The 20,471-nt window shown below is 38.2% G+C and overlaps 1 protein-coding gene and 1 long non-coding RNA gene across 10 annotated transcripts in view; one reads left to right on the plus strand and one right to left on the minus strand.

Moving 5' to 3' along the window:
* The window catches only part of NAA11 (N-alpha-acetyltransferase 11, NatA catalytic subunit), a 230,093-nt gene that overhangs the window by 55,569 nt on the left and 154,053 nt on the right, over positions 1–20,471 (plus strand). The gene's annotated exons all lie outside the window — the stretch shown is intronic.
* The window catches only part of LOC118152263 (uncharacterized), a 317,803-nt gene that overhangs the window by 29,774 nt on the left and 267,558 nt on the right, over positions 1–20,471 (minus strand). The gene's annotated exons all lie outside the window — the stretch shown is intronic.

Below are 20,471 nucleotides of genomic sequence, written 5' to 3' on the forward strand. Positions count from 1 at the left end.
CAATTCCTGCCTTCTATATTGTACTTGTATGTCACTCCCCTATCAAAAGGTGGAATCTATACAGTCCTTTGAATTTCGGCTGGCCTGTCATTGCTTGAAACAACAAGATATGCCACAAATGCTGCTTTGCCAGTTCTGGGCCTAATTCCTAAGAAGACTGGCAGTTCCTGTTTTTCCTCTTTTGGAACTTTCTCTTTGAGGGAAGCCAAATGCCAAGTAAGAGCCCTTACTACCCTGAGGCCTCCAGGCTGTCAGGAAGCCCAGAGTAGCCTGACAGAAGAACTGTGTGGAGAAACAATGATAATGGCGGCCCCTCTCAACTGTTCCAGCCACTCTAGAATGCCACCCGTTCCAACCATCTCTAGCAATTCACCTTGTCCCAGTTGAGGCTCTAGATATCATGCAGTACAGACAGGTTGTCCCTAAATTATTGACCCACATAATGTGAGCATCAGAAAAAAATGTTCAATTTAGGCAACAACTGGCAACTGGAACATAGCCCCCACCTCACTTTCCAGGAACATCTGTTAATTTCTTAGCATTACTCTATGATACTGATGACATAACTCCTGAGATAAAAACCTTCTTATTAAATCATAATTCCTACACTAAATATCATTGTAGTTTCTAATCAAAAGAAACAAAAAAAAAGTTAAGTGCTTATAAAGCGACTTACTTTTTTTTCCCCCTCTATATCTGTGTCTCATTCCATTGTCAATGAAGAGTTTACTATATAGTTTTGCTCATAAAACAAGCTATTATATATTTAGACCTCTGCTTCTGTACAGGATATCAATTCAAATCACTGTACTTAGTTTTTCTGGTCTAAATATATATCTGATAGTCTGGTTTAAATTAGAATAAAATCCTCACTTCCTTCCAGGAAATTTGGTTCTTTTAATAGAACTCCAACAAGTTTGGAAAACTGTACAAATTCTCTTTTCATAACATCAAATATGAATCTGTAGATGCTATTGGGAAAAGTACTAGTTTTAAAATCTAAAGAAGTCATTGTATTACTTACAAATATGTTTCTTTTATCTTCTTTCATTAACAGAGTGGAAAGTTCAAAATCTGTGGAGCCTTATTTGTGTATATAGCACACTATATATGTATATATACACATACATTTAATATATATGTGTGTTGTGTGTGTATATCTTTTATATATATGCATTTGTATATGTTTGTAGGAAGAGTTATAATATATATTAACAAATTCATGGCATTCACTTAGTCACTTTACATCTGTTTAATGGTCATGAGGAGACTACTGCATTACAGAGTCTCTGGATTCTAGCTCACCATGCCAACCTCTCTACCCCTACCTAGTTCTCAGAAGACTGGCATGATAACATGAGTTCCCTTTCACTTCTCTTATTCTAACATACTCTTACTCTATTTTCTTATCTCATTGCTTATACATTAGCCAAATGAATTTACACAGCTTAATTTCTATTGTAGAATATTTTAGTAAAAAATGTAACATTTCAACATTACTTAAACATTGTTTTCTTAATTTCATCCAATTTTTTAGAAAAATTAGGAAAGAGCTAGCTACTTTCTTCTTAATAACTTTAGACTGCTAAAGTACCAATATTAGCTCACTCTTAAAGTTGAAAAGAATTATTTCCCCTAATTAAATTCAGTTATTTATCAATGGCACAAATTTTCTTAAACTATCAAGAAACTGCACCATTTATTGTTCAGAAGAAAACACATTTTTATGTTCTCCTTTATCAAAAAAAATGCATAGTGTCCTTAAAAACTCCTGAATATAGTTCAGTTTACAGGAAGAAAGGATTCCTTATGCAGTTATTTGACCCACATTGAGAGTCTTCAAAGTAAAGATGTCTAAGACACATAGTCACTTCTTTTGGAGTCAGTATTTCTTTTGAAATCACTTTTACTCCAATAAAACACAGACCCTTTACTCAACAACTGCCCAGTCTGAGTACAGTAAAGAACTCTTCTCCAGGATAACTTTGGACAGGGTGATGAAGCAGAGAAAGATCTGGCCGTTAGACTTCTTGAGAAATCGTCATTCACCTCTTGTAACTTTACCCTCAATCTTTCATTCATACTAAAGTGATCTTTAAAAGATCTAATGGAATCAGAGTTCCAATTTTTGATAGGAACTTTACAATTGTAAACTTTGATTGTGATATTGACTATTGATTATGCTATTTTCTACTGCAAAATGAAGATGGTGGTTTCTTCTAGTTTTAAGCAAATACCTATTTGGAGGCAAAGGATTAAACTATTTGAAAGCTGAAGTTTTCCCAGGTGCAAGCTTCTTTATGATAAAATCTCATAACTGCAAATACAAGTCCCCTAGATTGTACTCTGACACAACAGCAACCCTGAGTTTGTATCATATTTTTTAAACTTTTTATTTTGAAATAATTACAGATTCACAGGAAGTTTCAAAACACTAAAGAGAATCCTTTGATCCTTTCATTCAGATTCACCAATGCTCCATATATTTGAAATTTCCCTTTTTCATTGTCCATATTAAAATACCAGAAGATAAGTATAATCTTAATAAACATGACAAAGTTGCTCTCACATTTGTCTTCAAGAGCAGCAGGAAGACGGATAGTTATTAATTAGATTGCAAGTAGGATGATGCTAATATAGTACTGGTGAACATACTTGTTTCCAGGCTGGCATGATATGGCATGCAAGTTGGCATGCAGTGTTATATGAACATATGGCAGGCAGAAGCTGCTGTTTCCTCCTAGGAAACAGCAAAGCAAACGTCAGCTCCCTCAGTACTGAAGACACACACCCTAAAACTCTGCAGTGCTGTTGAGGGCTTGGTGCACATGCCATTTCCCTGTCATCAGGATGGGAAATAAACTCTACATGTGGTGTCACGCCAACAACTATAGGAACTGAAAGTCTGTTTCCCCAAGAAGAGGAGGACACAACCAAAAGTTCTCACTGAAGCTGCTGTGTCAGAGTACAATCTAGGGGACTTGTATTTGTAGTTATGAGATTTCATTGTAAAGAAGCTTCTACCTGGGAAAACTTCAACTTTCAAATAGTTTAATCCTTTGCCTCCAAATAGGTATTTTCTTAAAACTAGAAGAAACTGCCACTTTCATTTTGCAGTAGAGAAAACAGAAACATTCTGTGACCTCTCCAAATGCTCAGAGTCCAAATCTGGTTAAATATTCAAGGCTTTCCACTTTTTTAGAATTCTACAGCTAAAGCAATTCACCCTTCATTACTAAGCCCCTCCCCAATGTAATAATCTTCACTCTCTGAACATTTATCCAACTTGCACCTAAATCTCTACCACTGAAATCCATTTTCTTCATTCTATTTTCCATGGCAGAAAAGCATATTTAATATGTAATAAACTCACATCTTATTGAAGATTATTACTAATTTTTTCTCAGCTTTCCCTTCATCAGACTATATAAATGAATTTTCTTCCAGAAGAAGGTTATGAAACCGGTCTATGTTCTTGATTATGCATATTTATATCTACTCAAAGGATTCCTATTAGCTTAAAAATATAAGCTTGATACAATGAGAGTAAATTATCTGCATTCTATGAAGTATACTATACAAAGATAATTTAGCTAAACATGCTTTTTGTCTTTCACTGTACTTTTTAAACAAATAATTTAAAATATATGATTTGGTGGAACATGTTATTAGAAAAGAACTTACTGGTTTAATGGAAAAAAGTCTTCATTGAAAGAGTGAAGCCCTAATTACATTCACCAAATGTCCCTTTTCCTTCCTCCTGATCTCTGCTTTCTACTCCCAAATAGAGTGGTGACTCAAAAAAGCTAATAGACAACAGTAAGGGATGAATCTTCTGTGAATCACTTATCCTCAAAATGGAAAGTCCTTATCCCAGGTGTTTGGAAGAGTTCTTCAGATGCCTTCAACTGAAAGAAGACATTTTATAAAATTATTCTTTCCATGTGCCAAAGGATTCTTCCGTGTTGGAAGTAGGAAACTGTCAGCTTCTGTAAGAGCTTTGTTTCTGCCTGCCTCTGTTAGCCAGTTGCAGGGACCAGCATGCCAAACTATGAGAGAGCAGGGGACCTGGGGTGCCTGAACTAGCAATTCCATCATGCTGAGGGTTAAAACTTGAGCAATCACTAAGACTAAAATGCTAGGTTTCTATTGTTTCTCTTCAGACACTCCTGAGTATTTGATTTTTATTCATATGGTTGTTACTGCTGTTGGATGTTTCTATGTGATTTGTTGTTTTTCCAGAGAGGGAGAGTTCCCACCAGGTTGCCTGCCAGGCAGAGCAGAATGCCATTAGTAAGAGAGCTGTGGCCACTGCTCTGTTTAGTGAGCTGCCTCCATCAAGGGAGATTTATCTATGCAAGTGCTGATCATAATGGATTCCTTCACTAAATGATTTTGGATGAGCAGGGCTTTGGCAGAGGTTCTGCAAGTCCCACATTCTGTTATAAAACTGAATGCCCATGTAATGGATGCTAAGGAGAAGTAAAGATGTGAGGGCAGGTGGGTGGGGGAGAGTTATATGTAAAGTGGCATAGACAGCCACCCTGGAGATGGGGAGTAGAGGAATGTGAGCTTGATACTGAGTTTTCCTAACTGGCAAAAGGACCAAGTATGGACCCAACTTATTCAAAGCAACAAAGAAAATTTTTACAAGGATATCAGTCATAATTCTAAAAGGGAGAAATAAACAATAAAGAACATATTTTAATAAGTGGGTGTAAAGTGCTCTAAAGAAAAATATAGCTGAGGCAGGAGGATTGCTTGAGCCAGGAGTTTGAGACCAGCCTGGGCAGCAAAGCAAGACCCTCATCTCTACAAAACATTTAAACCACGAAAGAACAAGGCAAATACAGCAGAATCTGTGGATAAGAGAGTGAGACAAGGCAGATCAATGTTATTTTGTAAAACTTGGTCATAAAATCCCTCTCTGATTAATTGAAATGAGTTAAGGAGTAAGGGTGTAATCCATGCATTTAACTGGAGAAAGAATGTCACAAAGAAGAAAGAGTAAATACAAAGACCCTGAGGCAATGGCTGCTGAGCAGGAGAGCTTATGTGCTCAAAGAATGGCAAGATGCCCCTGTGGGTATAAGCCATATATATATATATATGTCCTACACGAATGGGTTCCTGATTCTATATGTCATTCACATCCTGTACTTCCTTCAAGACTGTTAAAATTATGTTTTAATTTTATGAACTTTCATTGAATATCTATTATGCACCAGTCACTGTACAAAAGGAATAAAAATAACATGATTTTTCTTGCTTTCTTTTTGATCGAGACAATCATTGTTCTCTCTCTTATCTAAATTCTTCTCCTATTCATAGTTTTTAACACACATCTATGTATTTTGAGTATTTATGCCCTAGGTATTCTCTGGCCAATTTATTCAAATCGTGCCATCCCTTTTGTATGTAACTTTCTTAAAGGTGGGAACAGTTTCTTATTTCTTTCACATCACTAGTACGGAGATAGATATATAATAGTCATTTAATAAATACTTGGTGACTCTGTAACCTCATTAGGATTGAAAACTGCATTTCCTTGGAATAGTAGGGCTCACAAAAAATCCTCACATCCGTTAGAACACATTTACTATACAAACTTGGGTGTGATTGGCTTCTATCAACAAAAACTCAGCTAACAATGAATTAAACAAATAGGTTTTTTGAAAAAAATTATAAAAGTCCATAATTAGACAGTACCCATAACTGGTTCAGCCACTCAAGAACACAGATTCTACTACCATTTTATCCTTAGGCTTCTGATAGCAAGACTCATCCAAAGAAAGAATACAGGACTAAGAATACTTGCATAAGTTAGATTTCTCCTTGTTGTTGAATAGCAAGATGTTTCTCACAAATTTCCCTTTTTCCCCCTGTATATTACTAAAAAGTACTTAGTTATATGGCCACCCACAAAAACAAGTGAGACTAAAAAAGTGACTAGATTTGTTCAGCCCTCATGAAAGATGTGGCAAAGGCAGAGGGAATTAGGAAGAACAGCTATATTGATCAAATGTTTATTTGTTCACAATATCAGTTTGCCTGTTTCTTCCAAGCTTATTAATTGTTTGCATAGATCTCTAAGTCTAAAACATCACACTATTCTATTCCCCATATCTAGAACTTCTTATGTTTAGCTTGTCTTTGCATGTTTTTCTTTTTGACTTTATTTATTTATTTTTTATTGCATTTTAGGTCTTTGCATGTTTTTCAGCAGAGGTTCTAGTTCTTTCTTGTATCCACTAACATAATTGGAAATTGTATTTTTCATGCTTGATTATATAGTTTTAGGTACAAATTATCATTATAATTATTTAAAGCCTGGACATGAATCCATTGACAACTTTATTCCCATAAATTTTCAGTCCACACCAGTATATTCAAAAGATTTTAGGTTCTACTCAAATATTCAGTTCTCTTTAATGTATTAATAGTCTTTTGAAGATAAAAAAGAGAGTGGGTATCATCAGGAAACACTATATTATAGACAGATACATAGGCTTCTTAACTTTAATATTTTCAGCCATTTTATGTGCTAATATTTAGTCCACTCTTCAAAGGAGTATATAATATGCAGTGTTTTCAACATATTTAATTGCATGGTTTATTTTTTCAGAAAGCATTTTGTAGAACCAATGTTTAAAGAAAAAATTGTATCAGAATGCTGCTCTGGATATTTCTACACACTTAGATGTCATTTCTGTATAAGACCTGAGGAACCAGGTCTTTATTTTAAATGGCACAGAACACAGTTATACTACCTAGGTTAAACTTCATAGTCTCACTGGTTTCAAAAACTCTATGTTCTTCAAAGTTCAGCTTCTGAGTTTATCTATGTATGTGAGTTCAGTTCTAGCCCAGGAAACAGGTACACTATGCTCCTATTCTAACCCTGCCTCTTCTCCCAAATAAGTGTTAAAAATTAATGTGAAAATCATGGTCACCTGAGCTTCTCTATTCCACTGATTCTTAGACCATATTCTTAGACCCTATTCTTTATATAGTTTACTTGGAGAGTAAAGTGACTACAGTATCATACAATTTTCTGAAAATTCACTCTGTTGTCTATTGAAATAGTAGAATCTTAGAAGGGGTTTTAGTCACTTGGTTTCACACTCAGCCAAAACAACACCTGAAGCATACAAAGCAGATGGTCATGTGATCCAATGGTATCAAGACACACTAAAAGTAGAAGTGCCCAAATTTACTAATGTCATCAAGAAGGAGGACTGCATTAAAAATAATAATACCTAGGCTGTTCCTTGTATAATGACATCTTTGTTAGAGCATCCTCAAATGTCTTGACGGTGCCACTTTATTTTAGTCCTTTCAAAAGACGTTAATTTAAACCATATATCACTGTGCTCACTAATGTAATTGTTAACCTTTCTTTTTTATTTTCACTTCAAGGCCTACTGATATAGTTCTAAAAAATGACATATAGTCCTAAGGCCAAAGGGGATTTACAATTGGTTTTTATAACACTGTAGATGTAATATTATGAAAAGACTACCAAAGTAATGTAAATGTGAAAATAATTTGCTGGGTTTTTGTTGTTGTTGTTGTTGTTGGTTTTTTTTTGGTGGTGGTGGTTGTTGTTGTTGTTTTGAGACAGAGTCTCACTCTGTTGCCTAGGCTGGAGTTCCGTGGTGTGATCTTAGCTCACTGCAGCCTCTGCCTCCCAGGTTCAAGCGATTCTCCTGCTTCAGCCTCCTGAGTAGTTGGGATGACAGGTACACACCACCATGCCCAGCTAATTTTTGTATTTTTAGTAGAAACGAGGTTTTACCATGTTGGTCAGGATGCTCTTGAACTCCCGACCTCATGATCCACCTGCCTCAGCCTCCCAAAGTGCTGGGATTACAGGCATGAGCCACCGCGCCTGGCTGATTTGCTGGTTTTAAAGGAGTTTTCTAAAACAGTGCATCTTTTGTTCTTTCCACCAATGTTTCTAGCCAAGTAAAGACAGTGTTTTTTAGAAATGGAGAAATAAACTAAGTTTCTTCATTTGGAGGACTATAAGTGACTCCCCCAAAGTCAAAGAAAGAGTAGGTGCATCATCAGGATTTCAGCTCTGATTTTCTAGATGAAGTTGAGTTTCCCTTTCTTTCTTGTCAAAGTTTATTTCCAGGCCAAGCCTGTGTTCAGGTTAGTTTCAATCAGTGTTTAGCAGAGATGGAAATCAGATGGCTACAATCCTGCACATGCTTTCCTAGCCTAGAGGGTGGAGACTCAAAACAGGGACTTTATATATACTGTACCTAAAATCCAAATCCATCCTACCCTTCCCTACAGAGAGTCCCAAAATGGCCTAGTCAGGTGCCAATCAAATGTTTGTTGTTGGGGTTTGGATAATCTGGAAGCTGATTTAAAACAGAGCATTGCATTTTGGATAGATGGCAGCTGTAGTGGCAGCATAGTTTTTGCATCTTCCAAAATCTTCACATTAAAACAGATGGCAAAACCAAAACCGATGGACATTTATAACAAAACTAAATGACAAAGAATTCCCACTAACCTCAAAATAAAAATGGATGAGGACAAACCACCAACAGTCACATAATTATATATTACTGGTATCACAGAGGAGAAAGCAGAGGAAGTAATAAGATATCTTATGGGGACTTCAGATTAGGATAACCCCCAAATACCAAACAGATTTACTGGAAAGTAGAGTGAGCCAAATCAACACAGAATATAAAACTGTGAAGGTTTTCGCCCAATCCCATAGAGGGTGAAACTAACAAGCCTACAATTAAGCTAAAAGTCTTTCGCACTTTTGACCCTATGAATTCTCAAAAGTAACCCATTAGGGCTTCCTCCAAGACAAGTTCCCATAATGAGAAGAACCTTCTAAGTAAAATAAAGCAGCAGCACAAAGACACCTGAAATGAAGAAATGTGAAGGTTTGAATAAAAGTCAGGGAGAAGAACAAAACCAAGAAATCTCAGAAAGCCATCTGAACCAAGCCTTTTTCTATGACTTCAGGAAAACTAAATATCCCTAAATGTGAGAAAGAGGAAAGTACCAAGTTCTAAATTTATAGAAAGTCAATAAAATATAATATGATGCAAATTAACATGTATGTTTGAAGGATCCTCAAGTTGTCACTTTTCTGGCTGGAAACCTCTGTGGCTGGTAGCATGTTTGCCCAAATTTTGCTTGGGCCTGCTGGGCTTGATCTACCACATGGCCTGGCAGGCTGCACTTAGCTCACACTACCAGTCTGGATCCGATGCCTGCCAAGGGAGAGTCAGGCAGGGACCAGTGAGGGGTAGTGTGAATGAGTGAGCATGGTGTCCGGCCACTGTTCAGTCAGGCACACTGGCAGTGCAGTGGGGTGGGCAGCTTCAGGTGCCAGCATAGGTGCCAGCCCTCTGTGAGGCTGTGGCTGGACCAGGTGCACCACAAGCAGCTTCCACAGCTGCCACCAGGGAATGTGGTGATGCCAAGGAAGCTTGGAGATACCAGGAACTCCAGGGCCCCAAAGAGAGAGTCACAGCCCTGGTTCAGAGAGCTCTCAAATCTGGGACCACCAAAGGGCCACAGCTCTTCTCTCCTTCTCTTTACCCACAATGTGGTGAGCAAGAGGCATGTTTCAGCCATTTATATCACAGCTTCCAGGCCTGCCATTCAGTAGGTTCTGAGTCCTTGTCCATCATACAGGAAGAGTGAGGTACACAGACAAGCAGAGGGTGAGCAAGGTGAAGAGAAGCTTCACTGAGTGACAGAATGGCTCAGAGAAAGCCTTGCAATGGGTACCTCTTCTTTGCAGACAGGTCATCCTATTGTCATTGCAGCTCTCATCAGAGAGGAGACCCTGGAGTAGGTAGTTCCTCTCTGCAGCTGAGCATCCCAATGTCTGCTCTCAGCAGAGAGAAGGTCCTTGAATAACTAGTTCCTCTCTGCAGCTGGTTGTCCAGATGTCTGCTTAGCTCTGGCTGAGCCCAGGGCTTTTATGGGCCTCTGAGTGGAGAAAATACATGCTGATTTGTTCATGGGTACCCAGAAAAGGCACCACAAGTTCCCACTCCTGTCTGTAGGACTGGGAGACTGGCCCCCAGTCTTCAAGCCCTCCATGGCATGAAGGTGGGATCTTACTGCCCTTTTCTGGCCAGGAACCTGTTTACCTCCTGCAAACATTTATGGTGCCCAGGTTATAGGTGCCAAGGGGTGTTTGCAGGCCAGCACCAAGCTGCCCTCAGCTCCCCATGAGCTTCCCTACTATGCTTGTCAGCACCCAAAGGCCAGAGGGGGCTGAGGCAGCAGGGATTGTCAGGTCAGCACTGCATAGAGCATGTGCACACTCTGCTAGGCTGTGACAGCACCTGGGTTCAGCCCCAACTTTGGTCCAAAATCAAAGTTGGTGCTGACAGCAAAGAGAAGGCAGGCAGCTGGAGCAGGCACTTCTGAGCTTGGGGTCGGGGGGGGGCCTACCCAGGCCCCCCACAGTGCAGGGATGCCTGTGTCTATAGCCACAGTTTGGGTAGCTGCAGCTGTTCCTGGGGTTGGGGATCCCTCTTTGTGGAGGAGGAGGCCCCAGTCTGTAGCCACAACTTGAGAGGCTCCAGCTGTGCCCAGGATAGCAGAGCATCTGCCTGCTCCCAGAACCCTGAAGAGCACAGGGAGGCCAGTAAGTAACCCCACTGAGCTCCTGCCCTCCAACTTGGAAGGGGTGGGGCTCCCACTTTTCCCTGGCTCCCATGGGCTCTGTGGCATGTGCAGCCCCAGCCACACCTTTCAGCTGCAGCTGGTGTGATGGCAGTGGCTGCTCCAGATTGGCCACTGCTGCTATCATATGCATTACTCATATGTTAATTTGCTTCATGTTGACTTATAGTGACTCTCATGTACAACTCTTATGTTGCATATGATTAGATATAGGCAAATTTATCTGTCTATTCAAAAATATGATTAAACTAAAATATCAACAGAGAATATAAAGCAGAATAACATCCTGTAGGTAATAAAATTATGCCACAAAAATATGCTCAAATATAGATTAAAATGGTAGCATACATTCCAAAATGAGTTAAAATGTATTTATAAAATGATACAATATATGACGTAACAGTATAATCCCAAATTAGAAAACTTCAGAAATTAGGTGACAGAACTCAAGAAGAAATTAGAAATTTAAAAAAGCGTTTGAAATAAAGATCAAACACAAAAATGAATGTATACAAAATAGTGGCTTCAGAGAAATATGCAGTAAAAGAAAATTTAGAATCAAAAAGAAATGAAAAGGCCCTGAAAGTGGCATTTGTTGAATATCAGCCACCTGCAGATAATAAGTGCCCTAAAGAAGAAAACCAAAGCAACGGAACTAAATACTAAACTAAAAGCAACAATTCAAAAAAATCTCTTGCAGACCAAAATATTTTTAAATTTTTGAAACTACACTTTGAAGCTTCACACTGTAGACCCCAAAATACTGAAACAGAATGACCTACACCAAGATATATCTAGAAAACATGCTTTAGACAACCAAAATAACTAGAGAAACATCAACAAAAAGACTGGTGGTGAGCATTAAATGTGCAGTTAGTGGTATAAATAAGACTGAGAATTTAAGAGCATTTAGTGTAATGGCTATGTGCTCTGTCAATACACATAGAGTACAACTCTAACACATAGGGGAAAAACAGGGCGGGCATATGCAAAACAATACAACAGAATCAAATATTTCATAAAAAATAAAGAAAATATTTTATCAACAATTTTATATCAATTACATGTTGAAATGATAAGATTTTGTGATGTGTTGGGTTAATGAAATATGTATATAATATACTAGAATTAATTTTACAAGTTTCTTTAAACTTTTCTGACATGGCTACAAAAATATTTATAGGTCGGGCATAATGGCATATGTCTGTAATCCCAGCACTTAGGGAGGCCAAAGCAGCCAGGAGTTTGAGACCAGTCTGGCCAACATGGTGAAACCTGTCTCTACCAAAAAAGAATAATTTGCTGAGTATGGTGGGATGGACCTGTAGTCCCAGCTACTCAGGAGGCTGAGGCACAAGAATCACTTGAATCCAGGAGGCGGAGGTTGCAGTGAGTCAAGATTGCACCACTGCACTCAAGCCTGGGTGATGGAGTGAGATCCTATCCCTATATATATTTAAATGTATTTACATATATGATTCACTTTCATTGAGTTAATATGCCACCATTTTGGAACCCTCAAAGACTTAATGGATCTAATCACGGAGTATCAATAGCTCTTAACATAAAAGACAGTGAATTTTGTGTTTTCTACTTATCTCTGATGAAAGCACTCAACACCATTTATCGTGTTGCCAAAGGGACGCAACCAGTCTCTGATCAAATCTCTAGATACAGAAGCCCATCTGCAGGATAGAGGAACATGTTGAACTGAACTGTAAGTGAAAAAGTACTCAAAGTCATAACTGCAATACTGAGGGCTACAAGAAACATTTCCTGCCTCTCAATTCATTTTTTCTTCATAGAGGAGAAATTACTCTAGTTCTTAAAATATATGAAATAAATAGTATAACTAAAATACATGAAATAATAGTATAACTAAAACCTTAATGAAAGAGAAAAAAATTAAATTGTAAAAATAACTAAAACCTTAATGAAAGAGAAAAAAATTAAATTGTAAAAATATCTCATAATTCCAAAATAAGGCAAGTAAAGGGAACAGGAACAAGGAATACCAGGGACAAATAAAGAACAAATAGTTAACTTTAAAAACCCAACTGAGGTAGGAGGCAGGACTCAACTCTAGAGGTGGGGCTCAGACATGGACCAAATTGAGGACTAGCTAAATTAGGGGAGGTGGAAGCAGCTTTCAATGAGACACAACCATCAGCGTGCCATGTCAACTTACTATCACCATGGCAACACCAGGGAGTTACCACCCCTTTCCATGGCAATGACCTGAAGTTACTACCCCTTCCCTGGAAATTTCTGCATAAACTATCTTTAAATCTGCATGCAATTAAAAATGGGTATAAATATGACTGCAAAACTGCCCTGAGCTGCTACTCTCTGCCTGTAGGGTAGCCCCGCTCTGCAGGAGCCGTCACACAGCTATAATAATGCCTCTTCAATAAAGCCGTTTTCTTCCACCTCTGACTTGCCCTTGAATTCTTTCCTGAGCAAAGCCAAGAACTGTCACAGGCTAAACTCCACTTTGAGGCTTGTCTGCCCTGCATCACAGCTATGTCACTAATAACATTGAATATAAATGAACTAAACAATGCAAATAAAAGATTAATATTGTTTTTTGGAAAAAAAGACAAATGCAGTTTACAAGAGATGGTCATTTAAGGACTCATTTAGGATAAAAAGCTACAGCATGTAAATACTAACCAAAAGAATACTAGCATTATTGATAGCAATATAGAATACTAATGTTAGTAAAGAACAGTTTGAAAAAGAAATATATAGGACATAAACACCAATAAAAAAATCCTAGTATTACTGATAGTAATATAGAATATTGATATATCAGTAGAGTTTAAACATTACTAAGACATATGCCCACCAAAGACATGTACAAAAATATTTAGAGCAGTTTTTTCATAATAGCAAAAATTAAAAACAGCGCATGTATTCATCAACAATGGAAAAAGTTGTTATAATGTATGCTCTTCTCACTGCCTCTTCCAATCACCACCACCCCCACTATCTTGACCTCTAATGTGATCACTATCTTGACCTCTAATACTACAGATTAGATTTCCCTGTCTTTGAAATTTATATAAATCAAACCATATAGCATGTAGTATTTTGTATCTTCTTTTTTTCACTCTACATTTTGTTTGGGAGATTCTGGTTGACATTATTGTGTATGATTATAGTTCATTATCATTCTGTATATTACTTCATTACACGGCTATACCACAGTTATTTTCCATGCCACTGTTGGTTGCCTCAGTTTTCTCATATGTAAAATAGTGATAATAATACCAACTTATGAAATTAAATGAACTAATACTTGTAAAGCAATTCTTAAAAGCTCTATGAAAATGTTTGACTAAAACTATATGGAATATATGTCATTTCGAACTATATATTTTCTTTATCTTTTTTTCTTCTAATGAAAAGGACAAATCCTTTTTAAATATTTCTTTAAGTTCCCATCAATCCTATGGTGTTATGTCTCTTATTCACAAATTAATTCACTTAAAAACATTAAACACAATATATTTCAGACCATATGCTATCTCTCAGGGAATCTGGGACACCATGTGGACAAGTATTTACAGTGTAATAATTGCTATTTATACAAAATAGATTAATCCATGGTTTACCTTGTTCTTTAGATATTTTTATTTAAAATTTTCTGTCTTAGTGCCAAGGTAACTTATAACGAGAATTTAAGAACTACAAAAACCCTGTATGTTTTCATTGGCCATGAGGATGCAACAGAAAGTAAAGAAATTATTGAAAGCATCCTTTACAGATATGAAAATGTTTTGTTCCTCTTTATAGATTATGACAGGCTGCTAGGGACCCCCTTTGTGATGGACATGAGAGAGATAAACAGAAATGCTTTCTTCTTGAAAGATGTCTGTACAATCTAAAACAATTAATCTTGCTGGAGTGAGTCAGCTCTAATGGTGCTGCCTGGCATAGGCCATTCATCAAAGCCCACCAACCCATCACACAGAACCAGTCACACTGCTTGGCAGGCCTGCCACTCTGCCACATGCCTAGATTCCTGGAAATCTATGTAAGGCAGAGCAAGCCCTGGGAAGTTATTTGTGTTTGTCTTAAAAAAAAAAAGGGAATCTGAAGCTATTCTTATTTAATGCTACTGATTCTAATGAAGATGTCAATGAAAAACTACCTCCTCTCCTGACACAAAGCTCATCTATTTTGACAAATAAGTCTGGCAATGTGTCCTCCTCTCAAACTCAAAAGTCTAGGCATGACAGATCATCCTTGTCAGCATAAGCACATTTTCTAATATCACTCATTAAAAAAAATAAAACTTTCACTAGAGATGACAGCCTCCTACAGCTACTGCCCATTTTTCTGATCCCTATTTTTAAAAATATTTCTTTACTTTTCATTTCTTCTTGAATATCCTCTAGTAGGACTTCTGTTTCTCTGTTGAAATCATTCATGTTGGCTCGCTAATGACACACTTCTCGCCATACTCAATAACTAAACTTTAGTTCTCTCTCTCTCTCTCTCTCTCTCTCTCTCTCTCGGATACACACACACATCACTTCTTTCACTTCTCTTCAACTGGTTAGGCTCTGATTTCTAAATCTTCTTTGCTAGTTTCTGGTCTTTTTAATGGTTGGATGTTGGCATGCTCCAGAACTCAGCCCTCAGCCTCTTGTCTTCTCCATACTTACTCCCTTGGTCATCTCATCTTGTCCAATGGTTTTAAACAGCAGTATTGTGCAACCAATTCCACAATTTGATAAATGTAGCCTGGACCTCTCCCAGACTCCACATTTTTATATTCAGCTGCCTATTTGATGACTCTACTTAAATATCTAAGAGGCATCTGAGCATAATACATCCAAATTAGAACTCTTGGTTTCCCCTTAAAACATGATTATCTCCTAGTCTTTATAATCTTGGCAAATGTTACATATCCTGACACAAATGTCTAAAACCTTGTAGTCACGTTTCAACCTCTTATCCTCACTACACTTCCTATAAAATCAACCAAAAGTCTTGTTGACTTAAATTTCAAAATACATTCCATGTTCGATACTTCTCACCACTTCTACTACTTCTCTGATCCCAGCTGTTATCACCTCTCACTTTGACAATTCAAAACACCCCTAACTGGTCTCCCTCCACCTTTCTTCAGTGGATTCTTTATTGATATATACTTCTTTGAAAATAAATATCAAGCGCTTTTTTTTTTTGCTTGAACATTTTAATGGTTCCCTATGGCATGAGAATCAGTTTCAAACTCTTCACCAGGGCCCTCAAGGAGCTCTGTGATATATGCATCTCTTGAACACGATCTCTTTTCACTTCTCTCACTCCTCTTCAGTGCCACTAGCCTCCTGGCTAATGCTGAAATGTTTTTCTGCCCTCCAACTTTGTTCTTACTAAATTTTCGTTGGACATACTTCCCTGAGAGCTGGAACATGGATTCCTTCTCACTTTAATGATCTGATCAAATTTCACTTTTTACAGAAGACTTCCCTGATTGATCACATTCCTTTCTCCTATGATTCTCTATGACATTACCATGTTTTTTTTTCTTGAAAGCATTTGCCTGCAATTTATATTACATTTTATATTTATTTTATTGTTTGTTATCCATCAACCCCAATAAAATGTATGTTCCATGAGGATAGGAGATCGACCTCTTTTATCACCTTTGTTTCACCTGTTTTCAGAAGAGTGCCTAGTGCATGTTAGGTACTCAATAATTAATGTTGAATAAGTGGAGTTTAAAAAAAAGATTTAGTTGTACAAATGTAATTTTGTTACATGGATATATTGCACAATGGTGAAGTCTGGACTTTTAGGGTGCCCATCACTCAAATAGTGTTCATTGTACCCAGTAGGTAATTTCTCAACACTCATTCCCCCTCCCCCATCCCACCTTTTAGAGTCTCTAATGTCTATTATTGTACTCTATCAGTTCATCTAACCCATTGTTTAGCTTCCAGTTATAAGTGAGAACATGTAACATTTGACTTCATGAGTTATTTCACTTACAATAATGGTCCCAAGTTCCATCTAAGTTTTTGCAAATCATATCATTTTCTTCTCTTTTTATGGCTGAGTAGTATTCCATGAGGTATACATTTATCACATTTTCTTTATCCAGTCATCTATTGATGGACACTTAGGTTGATTCCATGACTTTGCTATTGTGAATAGTGCTATGATAAACATACAAGTGCAGCTGTCTTTCTGAATGAGTGGACATTCATTTTAGAATGAAAGCATAGGGATAGACAATCTAATAAGGTTTATCTTTTTTTGAAAGAGGCAAAATCAGCTTTATTCATATTTTTTAATCAGGTGGTTAAGGAAAAATAAAATGTGTAGCATATTACATAGATTATTATAAGGGGTAAGACAAGTATGTGCAGCACAACTGACCAGGTCATTTTTTCTTTTTCGAGACAAAGCTAACAAAAGATGTTTTTTTTAGTTCACTTTTATTTTTGGTTCAGGGGTACAAGGGCAAGTTTGTTATACAGGTAAATCACCTGTTATGGGGGTTTGGTATACAGATTATTTCATCACCCAGGTAATCAGCATAGTTCCCAACAGGAAGTTTTGTAAGCTTTGTCCTCCTCTCAACCTCCACTCTCAAGTAGGCTCCAGTGTCTGTTCCCTTCTTTGTATCAGTATGTACTCAATGGGTAGCCTCCACTTATAAGTGAGAATATGAGATATTTGGTTTTCTGTTCCTGTGTTAGTTTTCTTAGGCTAATGGCCCCAACTTTATCCCTGCTGCTGTAAAGAACATGATCTCGCTCATTTTTATGTCCGTATTTCATGGTGTATATGCACAACATTTTCTTCATACAGTCTACCATTGATGGGCATCTATGTTGATTCCATGTGTTTCCTATTGTTAATAGTGCTGCAATGAATATAATGGTGCATGGTAAAACGATTCATTTTCCTTTGGGTATATACTCCATAATGGAATTGCTGAGTCAAATGGAAACTGTTTTCAGTTCTTTGAGAAATTGCCAAACCGCTTTCTACAATGGCTGAGCCATTAATAATTTACATTTCCACCAGCAGTGTATAAGTGTTTCTTTTTCTCTGCAAACTCACTAGCATCTATTATTTTTTTCCCTTTTTAATAACAGCCACTCTGACTAGTGTGAGATAGTATGTCATTGTGGTTTTGATTTGCATTTCTCTAATGATTAGTGATGTTTTTTCATATGCTTCTAGGGCCCATACAGCTATTCTTTTGAAAACTAGCTTTTCAAGTCCTTTGCTCACTTTTTAATGGTGGTGTTTTTCACCTGTAAATTTGTTTAAGTTTCTTATAAATGCTGAATATCAGACCTTTGTTAGCTGCATAGTTTGCAAATATTTTCTCCTATTCTTTAGGCTGCCTGTTTGTTGATAGTTTCCTGCCTGTGCAGAAACTCTTTACTTTAATCAGATACCATATATCAATTTTTGTTTTTGTTATAATTGTTTTTGGTGTCTTCATCATGAAGTCTTTGCCAGGTCCTATATCCAGAATGGCATATCCTAGGTTATCTTCCAGAGTTTTTATACTTTTAGGTTTTACATTTGGGTCTCAATCCATCTTGAGTTGATGTTTCATATATTATAAGGAAGAGGTCTAGTTTCCATCTCCGAGTTTCCAGGGAACTCAACCATCTCAGGCAGTCTCCAGTCTGCTGCTGCTGGCCAGCTGGAATTCCAAGCCAATAGGTCTTAACTTGTGAGGTGCCATGGGAGTGGGGCCTGCTGAATGTAGCCTCTTAGCTCCCTGGCTTCAGCCCTCTTCCTATGGGAATGGACAGATCTCCTGGCTCATCAGAATTACTGGGACTAGAATTTGCAAAAACTCCTGCATTTCCATGCCTGCCCAACTGGGCACTGAGAATCTACACAGCTCTCTGCCTCAGCCCAAGGCCCTGGTGGCATGGGCTCATGAGGGGCAGGTTGCAAAGATTTGTGGCAGAAGTGCGGTCTCCTGGGTGAGGTCACACAATCACTCACCAACTCCCTTGGCTGGGGGTGAGAATTCCCTTTGCTCTGTGCTGCCCCTGGGTGGGCCATCACCACCCCCTATTTTCCTCACTCTTCCCTGACACGCTGACCACCAAGTCAGTCCCAATGCAAGAACCTGAAAACCTAGGTTAAAGGTGTAGAATTCATTCATGATTTTGTTCTTCTCTGTGAGAGCTGCAGACTGTAGCTGCTTCTAATAGGCCATCTTGGCCCACCTAATATTTTTTCTTTCAACTTTGAAAAATCTGATGAATATGTGTCTCAGGGAAGGTATTTTTGTGTAGTATTTTGCAGGGGTTCTATGCATTTTCTGAATTTGAATGTTGGTCTTTCTAGAAAGGTTTGGGGAATTTTCATGGACAATATCCTGAAATATGTTTTCCAAGTTGTTTGCTTTCTCTTTATTTTTTATTTTTATTTTTTTGAGATGAAGTCTCACTCTTGTGGCCCAGGATGCAGTGCAATGGTGTGATCTCAGCTCACCACAACCTCTGCCTCCCAGGTTCAAGCGACTCTTCTGCCTCAGCCTCCCAAGTAGCTAGGATTATAGCCATGTGCCACCACACCCGGCTAATTTTGTATTTATAGTAGAGATAGGGTTTCTCCATGTTGGTCAGGCTAGTCTTGAACTCCCTACCTCCGGTGATCACCCACCTCAGCCTCCCAAAGGGCTGGGATTACAGGCATGAGCCACCACACCCGGCTGCTTTTTCTTTCAGGGACACCAATGCGTCATCTATTTGGTCTTTTTACATAATCCCTTACTTCTTAGAGGTTTTGTCCATTCTTCTTTGCTGTTCTTTCTTTATATTTGTCTGACTGTGTTATTTCAGAGAGCCAGTCTTTGAGCTCTGAGATTCTTTCCTTAGCTCTGAAATTATTTCCCTAGCAATTCTGCTGTTAATACTAGCAACTGTATTCTGAAACTCTCAGTTTTTTAAATCTATCAGATGAGTTTGGTTCTTTCTTATAATGGTCATTTCATTCATCAGCTCATTATATTTTTTATCCTAATCCTTAGATCCTTGGATTGGGTTTCAACTTCCTCATAAATGTCAATCATCTTCATTCAGTTTCCATATTCTGAATTCAGTTTCTGTCATTTCAGCCATTTCAGCTTGGCTAAGAACCATAGCTGGGGAAGTAGTATGGTCATTTGCAGGTAAAAAAGACACTCTGACTTTTTGAGTTGCCAGAGTTCTTGTACTGGTTCTCTCCCATCTGTGTGAGTTAATGTTCCTTCAGTCTTTGCAGCTGCTGTCCTTTGGACGGGTTCTTCCTTTTCTCCTCTTTGCCATCCTTGTGGTGATGTCCTTATTGTGGTATAAGGCAGGTTCAGTTGACTAGCTCCTTACTGGAAGATTTTAGGGGGGCAGGGCTCAGCTCAGGACTCCCAGGCTATGTGCTCTAACTCTTAGGAGCTGGCATTGGGCTCCCACCTTTGTTCTTTGGCCCCTCACAGTTAGGAACCTGCTGCACTGGGGGCTCAGGTGCTCCCAGACTGCTCATCACAACATTCCAATGGGTGGTGCCAGCCAAAGAGCTTTTTAGGCGGTGGTAGTAGAATCTGTGCTCACTTGCATGTATCAGTAGCAGTGGCAGCATGGCAGGGTGCACACTTGTAGGCCAAGGCAGGGCGCTGGTAGGTGAATGGTAGTGCCACTCTCCTGCGATGTTTACAGCAGTAGCGGTGGCAGGATGTCCACTGTTGTTCATGTGCAGATTTATGCAGTATTAGCACAGGGGTGGGGTTCTGGTAGATGTGAGGCCGGTGCCCTCTACAT

Source organism: Callithrix jacchus, chromosome 3 (assembly GCF_049354715.1).
Source record: "Callithrix jacchus isolate 240 chromosome 3, calJac240_pri, whole genome shotgun sequence".
Lineage (NCBI taxonomy): Eukaryota > Metazoa > Chordata > Mammalia > Primates > Cebidae > Callithrix > Callithrix jacchus.